Source organism: Loxodonta africana, chromosome 4 (genome assembly GCF_030014295.1).
Source record: "Loxodonta africana isolate mLoxAfr1 chromosome 4, mLoxAfr1.hap2, whole genome shotgun sequence".
NCBI classification, from domain to species: Eukaryota; Metazoa; Chordata; class Mammalia; order Proboscidea; family Elephantidae; genus Loxodonta; species Loxodonta africana.
This window is the reverse complement of record NC_087345.1, coordinates 82,829,181-82,834,962: the sequence shown is the minus strand read 5'-3', so window position 1 is coordinate 82,834,962 and position 5,782 is coordinate 82,829,181. Positions and strand designations below refer to the sequence as shown.

General features: G+C 36.2%; 1 pseudogene; it reads right to left on the bottom strand.

Moving 5' to 3' along the window:
- Nucleotides 1–1,064, bottom strand: LOC135231305 (olfactory receptor 6C70-like; annotated as a pseudogene).
- Nucleotides 1,065–5,782: the final 4,718 nt, after the last annotated feature.

Below are 5,782 nucleotides of genomic sequence, written 5' to 3'. Positions count from 1 at the left end.
CTATGGACTACCCAAATTATATATATTTGTCTGAAGTAGAAAATATCTTTTGAATTCAGCCCTGAAGCCTTGTTTTACTTGCTGGTTCCTCAAAATATAAATGATTGGGTTCAACAAAGGGGCAACTGAAGTACTGAGCACAGCTACTCCTTTGCTTAAAGTAACTCTTTCATTTGCTGCTGGCTTTATGTAGATGAAGATACGACTGCCATAACTGATGGAGACAACAATCATGTGAGAAGGGCAGGTGGAAGAGGCTTTTTTCTTTTGCTGAACTGAAGGGAATTTTACAATTTTCTTCATGATATAGGAGTAAAAAATGATTACTAATACCAATGTGACAATGATTGTAATCAGAGCTATTAAAAAAGCAATGGATTCTAGTAAATGTGTGCCTGAGCAAGAAAGTTGGAAGATAGGAGAAATATCACAAATGAAATGGTCAATGATATTGGAAGCACAAAAATCCAAGTGAAGACACAAAAACACTGGCGGGAAAATGACCAAGAATGCAGTTACCCAAGGGCTGAGTGCAAGCTGGTGACAAAGTCTGCTGCTCATGATGGATGTACAATGCAAGGGTTTGCAGTAGGCAACGTAGCGGTCATAGGACACAGCAGCCAGAAGGAAAGACTCTGTAACCCCCCAAAATATATAAAAAAACAACAGAGGCATACGACCATTATAGGAAATGGTCTTTTCCCTGGTTACAGTTGTGTTTAAGAATTGGGGATGCAAGCATTTGTGAATGAGATTTCCAGGAAAGAGAAATTACAAAGGAAGAAATACATTGGAGTCTTGAGATGGGAATCCAGCAGAGTGAGGGCAATGGTGGTTAGGTTCCTTATCATGCTCAACATGTAACTGAGAAGTAGAAACAAGAAAATGACAATCTGTAACTGAGAATTACCTGTCAGTCTCAGTGGAATAAACTCCATGTTCTTTGTATGATTCTTCATTTCTTTTTTATGATTTCAATCAAGTTCTAGAAATAAAAAGGTATAAAAATCAGAAATTATATGCATAGGTATATCTCCAGAAAAAGATATATAAAAAGACCCATATTCAGAAACCTGGCCGTTTACCACGTAATACTCTATGGAAGTTGAATGTATGATCCAAAGCTGTGCAACAGAAACTAAGAGTTTAAATGAACTGTAGAAGTGAAACCAGTTTTGGACATTGACCTACAAAATCAGGGAATGATGGTTTATTTTTTTCTCCCTTACAAACTTCCAATCAATTGTATATAATTCCAAATTTGGCTAGATCATAAATAAATAAAAATGCTGGGTTCAGGATTCAAAAGTAATTCATTCATTTTTAAACTATTAAGTTTATCAAAATAAAACATTGCCTATTTGATAAATTAAGACCTTCAATTAAATTCTGAAACTTAGATTTTATATTAAAGTGACATGTTTAAGACTTCATCTGTAGCCTCCTACAACTGCACAATGTTGTGCTTTATGAAGGCAGAAATGGCGAAAAGGCAGTGTAATACCACAAGACAACAAGCACTGGCTGAATCTGGGGAAAAAATAAACTGATTATGAACCGGATACGGTTACATTGGAGCCTTAGTAGCACAGGAGCTCCGCTGCTAACCAAACGGTCAGCAGTTCAAATCCACTAGCCGCTCACTAGAAAACCTATGAGGCAGTTCTATTCCTTTCTGTAGAGTTACTATGTGTCAGAATCATCTTGATGGCAACAGCTTTGTTTATGGTTTTTATAGCCACATCTACAAAAAGAAAAAGAAAAAGAAAAAAAACCTGTTTATAACTTAAAGATTCTGCCACTGTAACCAAGACCACAAGGATAAAGGGGAGAAATAGAAAATGCATTGCAACTCTTCACAATCTCTGCCCAGTTATGGGTATCTAATATCTGTACTTAATATTCACATGCAGTTCCATAAGGATGAAAAATCTTTGTTTTATCACATTGCCTACACCTTCATGTTCCCAACAATCACTCATACACCTAATCAGTGACTGTTAATCCTAGGAAATATTCATGTAAGAAACCTGTGATAATCTGGATGGGAAAACTGTATTCTACTTGAGTTTTATGTTTGTAATAGTAGGTTTTCATCCACTATAGCCTGGGACTTTCAATAATAAAAACAGTGAACAAAAGTAAGACGTTGTCTCAATAGAACAGAAGTACAGCCAAAGTTGGAAACTGTTAGTAATTAGATATTGGGCTTAAAGCTGCTAATCCACTAAAATCTAGTTATGGATCTTAGAAGAAAGAACATAGGAATGAATACTGACACCAAGGGCAATGCACTCTTCAGATCAAAGATTGGCCAGGACTTTTATTGTTTAATCACTAATAGCCTTAAACTATCACAAAAAATAAAACAGAACATTGAAGAGAGAAAATGGCTAAGAAGGTAGAAGTTTAGAATCCCAAGGCAGAGACCTTTTTGGAATTTTCACTGCATCTCTTAGTAGCTATATGGTCTTGGAAAAATTACTTAACTTCCTTGGCACATGGTTAAGTGATTGGCTGCTAACCAAAAAGTTGGCAGTTTGAATGCACCCACTGCTCCTTGAAAACCCTATGAGACCGATTTCTACTCTGTCCTCTACAGTCACTATGAATCAGAATCGAACGGATGGCAATGGGTTTGGTTTGGTTTTTGATTTCCTTATATTTCAGTTTTCCATCTGTGAAAAGGAGGTAAATTTTCAACCTCAGTCAGAAGGATTAAATGAGTTGTGTACAGAATTTATCAATGTCTTCATAGTTGATGTTGCTGTTAGGTGCCCTCGAGTGGGTTCCGACTCATAACAACCATATGTACAACAGAATGAAACACTGCCCAGTCCTGCGTCACACTCACAATCATTGTCATGCTTGAGCCCATTGTTGTAGCCACTCTGTAAGTCCATCTCTTTGAGGGTCTTCCTCTTTTTCACCAACCCTCTATTTTACCAAGCATGATGTCCTTCTCCAGGGACTCATCCCTCCTGATAACACGTCCAAAGTATGTGAGACATAAGTCTCACCATCCTTGTTTCGATGGAGCATTCTGGTTGTAGTACTTCCAAGACAGTTTTGTTTGTTCTTTTGATGGTTCGTGGTATATCCAATATTCTTCACCAACACCATGATTCAAACGCATCAGTTCTTCTCTGGTCTTCCTTATTCATTGTCCAGCTTTTCCATGCATACTAGGTGATTGAAAACACCATGGCTTGAACCAAGCTCACCTTAGCCTTCAAGGTGGCCTCTCTGCTTTTTAACACATTAAAGAGGTCTTTTGCAGCAGATTTGCCTAAGGCAATGCATCTTTTGATTTCTTGACTGCTACTTCCATGGGTGTTGATTGTGGATCTAAGTAAAATGAAATCCTTGACAACTTCAATCTTTTCTCCGTTTATCACGTTGCTTATTGATCCATTTGTGAAGATTTTTGTCATCTTTATGTTGAGGTATAATCCATAGTGAAGGCTGTGGTTTTTGATCTTCATCAGTAAGTTCTTTAAATCCTCTTCATTTTCAACAACCAACGTTGTGTCATCTGCATAATGAAGGTTGTTAATGAGTCTTCCTCCAATCTTAATGCCCTGTTCTTCCTCATATAGTCCAGATTCTTGGATTATTTGCTTCTCATACAGATTGAATAGGTATGGTGAAAGGATACAATACCGACACACACCTTTCTTGACTTTAAACCATGCAGTATCCCCCTGTTCTGTTCGAACGGCTGCCTCTTGATCTATGTACAGATTCCTCATGAGTGCAATGAATTGTTCTAGAATTTCCGTTCTTGGCAATGTTATCCCTAATTTGTTATGATCCACACAGTAGAATGAATTTGTATCATCAATAAAACATAGGTAAACATTTTTCTGGTATTCTTTGCTTTCAGCCAAGACCCATCTGACATCAGCAATAATATCCCTGGTTCCACGTCCTCTTCTGAATCTGGCTTGAATTTCTGGCAGTTTCCTGTCGATATACTGCTGCAGCCACTTCTGAACTATCTTCAGCAGAATTTTACTTACATGTGACACTAATGTTATTGTTTGAAAATTTCCACATTCACATTGTTCTCCATGGTTATTGCTTAATAACTAGTAAAGAAAATAGTACAAAAAAGCTATAAAAATGTAGTCAGAGCTTCTTTTGCTTTTCCAGTCTTCAAACAGTTATGGCAAAACAGTTGCCGTAGAGTCGAATCCTTTCATGGTGACTCAGTTTGGTCAGAGTAGAGCTGTGCTGCATAGGGTTTTCAATGGCTGATTATTTGGAAATAGGCCTTTCTTCCAAGGCATCCCTGCATGGACTCGAGTTTCCAACCTTTCGGTTAGCAGCTGAAAGCTGTTTGTAGCACCCATGGCTCCACGGGTGTGACGAGGAATCCTTAATCACTGCATTCTGCTCAGGCCAGTAGAAACCTTGGAATAGTGTGAAAGATATTCCTTTTTATTAGGAAATAAGTTATGTAACTTACAAAAGAACACATTTTTGTAGTAAAATGTAACTTTCTATGTACAAATTGCAATAATCAATGAGTACACAGCTTGAATCATTTTCTAAGATTTGGACATGCAAAAGGCTGAATAAATTTCTTTCAAGTTTGCTTTTAAGATACAGTGAAGAAAAGCAGTTGTAGGGAAGAATTATGGGAAATGTTTTCACAGTTATTTTGTTTCAAAAATACTGTTAATAAATTGAAATTATTAAACTGAAGTGCTAATTTTTGTTTCCCTTTAGCTTAATAATTGTACAACAACTTTTCAAATTTACTTAAATTACAGGGTGCTTTATGCTGAATTAGTGCTCATCTAGTTGATCTCATCATCCAGGTTCAGTTGTAATCTTAAAAATTTAATGACGTTGTTTATAAAATGTATGCAAGCCTATTTCAAATTCCTATAAAAATCAGTTACTCGCTAGGATGCAAACATAGTTGACTCAGCTAATTTACAACTTTCACTAATAAATCTTTGTTTGGTGTTCTAATAATAATTCTTTATGCAGTAAGAACAATATTTCTAGTATTTTTAGAAGTTTGTATTATTTTTAAAAAAGATTAATTAAAGAGACAAACCTCCATTAATTCTAAAAAAAGAAAGACTCTTTTTGGAGGGAAAAAATGAGAAAAATAAGAAAGCCAACATTTTTGAAACAAAATGCAATTATAAGGACATAATCTGGTCACCTTTATGGTAAAGAATTTAGAAAAGGAGGAATAAAGTAAAAAATTTCTAAGCAAATAAACCAAAAACCAAACCAAACCAAACCCATTGCTGTTCAGTTGATTCCGACTCATAGAGACCCTATAGGACAGGTTAGAACTGCCCTATAGAGTTTCCAGGGAGCACCTGGCGGATTCAAACTGCCAACCCTTTGGTTAGCAGCCGTAGCATTTAACCACTATGCCACCAGGGTTTCTACCAACTATAAATTAGCAATTATGAAATATAAACTAAAAAATAACTACAAAGAACACTAAGAATTGTCAAACATCCATGTTTCTGCTTCAATAAATTCAAAACTACCTAAATGGCTTCTAAGCAGGCTAAATAATATATTCTAAGAGCAAATAATTTTAATTTTGTTTAAATACTTAAATCATATAAAAAGATTAAAGGGTACGAATAAAAACCCAAACCCATTGTCGTTTGAGTCGAATCTGACTCATAGCAACCCTATAGGACAAGTAGAGCTACCCCACAGAGTTTCCAAGGCTGTAATCTTTATGAAAACAGACTGCCACATCTTTCTCCCTGGAGCAACTGGTGGGTTCAAACCACTTACA